Source organism: Helianthus annuus, chromosome 3 (genome assembly GCF_002127325.2).
Source record: "Helianthus annuus cultivar XRQ/B chromosome 3, HanXRQr2.0-SUNRISE, whole genome shotgun sequence".
NCBI lineage: Eukaryota > Viridiplantae > Streptophyta > Magnoliopsida > Asterales > Asteraceae > Helianthus > Helianthus annuus.
Window position 1 is genome coordinate 96,501,678 of NC_035435.2, and position 2,237 is coordinate 96,503,914.

General features: G+C 45.3%; 1 non-coding gene across 1 annotated transcript; it reads left to right on the plus strand.

Moving 5' to 3' along the window:
- Nucleotides 1-1,899: 1,899 nt before the first annotated feature.
- Nucleotides 1,900-2,006, plus strand: LOC118490998. The gene has a single exon (XR_004890223.1). It is a non-coding gene; the product is annotated as a small nucleolar RNA R71 (small nucleolar RNA).
- Nucleotides 2,007-2,237: the final 231 nt, after the last annotated feature.

The window sequence follows — 2,237 nt, forward strand, 5'->3', positions numbered from 1 at the left end:
TGCGTGATTTTCTGCAGGGGGCTCAGCACGGGGCCGTGTTGGTTGGGCACGGCCCGTGTTGAGCCTTCTGTGATGGAGATTTGTGTCGGCTTGCTCTGTTCTTTGTGCATGGTTCCATTTTTCTCGTTCCCTTTTTCATCTATTACCACCATGAGTGTGTTTTATTCTGCAAAAACTAAAAGATTAAACTAAACTAAGGATAGTTCCGCGGAATGCCTCCGTGGTGCGCCACGTTTATAAGGGTCCTTGGCTAGACCCGAGTCGAGGTTATATATCTTCTGAGTGGGATGCCTGGCTTCCCATGTTACACCGTCGGAGAGCGGCATCCAAGCTTGAATCAATAACCTTCATGTAATTGACTGGGTCGTCGTCCTCTATTCTCTTCCCAACTCCGAACTTCACCTCATCATCCCCATACCTCAAAGTGTGTGTCCCGTCATTCATATCTACCACTGCTTGTGCTGTGGCAAGAAAGGGTATTCCTAGTATAAGGGGGACCTCGGTGTCTTCCTCCATATCGAGTATGACAAAGTCAGCTGGATAAACGAATCTGCTTACCCTTACCAAGACATTCTCGATGACACCTTGTGGGAATTTGACGGATCGATCAGCGAGTTGTATGCTCATTTTTGTAGGGCTCGTGGTTCCCAAGCCAAGCCTCTTGAACATTGATGAGGGCATAAGGTTAATGCTAGCCCCTAGGTCGGCCAAGGCATTGCGAACGGGCGATTCCCCTATTGAGCACGGAATCGTGAAACTTCCGGGATCGATTTTCTTTTGGGGAAGTTTGTTGAGTACGAGGGCAGAGCATTCTTCGCCTAAATTAACTAATTGCAAATTTTCAATTTTCTTCTTATGCGTAAGGAAGTCCCTCATAAATTTAGAGTATTTGGGCATTTGGGTTAGGACTTCGATAAAAGGAATATTGACATGCAATTGTTTTAACAGACTTTCGAATTTTGCGAATCGCTCATTTGTCTTTTGACGAATTAACCTACCGGGGTACGGAACTCGAGGAGCCTTGGTAGGCTCTGGTGATGGAGGAGAGTTCTTCTCCTGCAGAGGTGTTGGCACTGTTTCTTCTGTAGGTGGTGGTACTTCTGCAGGCCCTACGGTGCGGTTTCGTAGTGTGATGAGGTGAACTTGTGCCTTTGGGTTTGTTTCGGTATTGCTAGGTAATGCGCCTTGCGGTCTCTCGGAAAAGTTTTGAGCTATTTGATTTATTTGTTTTTCTATGTTTTGAATGCTAGCTTGTTGATTCCTAAAATTAGATTCTAATTGTAGAAATCTTTCCGAGTTTTTTTATCAGTGTCAGAGACGAGGCGAGATATAGTATCTTCGAGCCTTTCTCGTCCACCTTGTTGTTGAGTGAAATTTTGTGACTCATTTCTTGATTGCTGAAAGTTTGTTCGTTGGGTTTGTTGGTTACTACTATTGCCGGGTTCCCTCCAACCAAGGTTTGGGTGGTTTCGCCATCCTTGGTTGTAAGTTCCCGTTGGGGGACCCGGCGGCCTAGGTCTGTTATCAATGTAGTTTACCATTTCTTGTTGATCGTCCGTTTCTTTCATGCAACTCCAATTTTCATGTGACCCACCACACCCTTCACAAGCCATAACCGAGACTGTTTTTGTCATTTCTAATTTTTTTATTTTTGAAGAAAGGGCCTCGATTTGGGCTTGTAAAGAAGTGCTTTCGTCGACCTTATGGGCGCCCGGGGCGATAGACTTATTTCCCCGGGGGGTGTGCCATTGAAAATTGGTTTGAGCAATTTCCTCAATCTGATTATATATTTCATGTGGGCGTCGGTTACCTAAAAGTCCCCCGGAGCTAGAATCAAGTGTCTGCCTAGTGTGTGGCAACAATCCATTGTAGAAAGTGGACACTTGTTGCCATATTGCGAGGCCGTGATGGGGACACTTGCGTAATAGCTCCTTGAACCTTTCCCAAGTTTCATATAAGGATTCCCCGTCCTCTTGTGAGTATGTATTAATTTCAGCCATTAATTTAGCAGTTTTAGCAGGAGGGAAATACTTATATAGAAATTTTTGGGCTAGTTCATCCCAGGTGTTTACCGATCCAGCTGAGAGGGCGTTGAGCCAAGCTTTCGCTCGGTCTTTTAGTGAGAATGGAAACATACGGAGGCGGATGGCGTCGTTTGATGCTCCATTGATCCGAAAGGTATCACATATTTCCAAGAAATTAGTTATATGTAGATGGGGATCCTCGTCCGCAAGCCC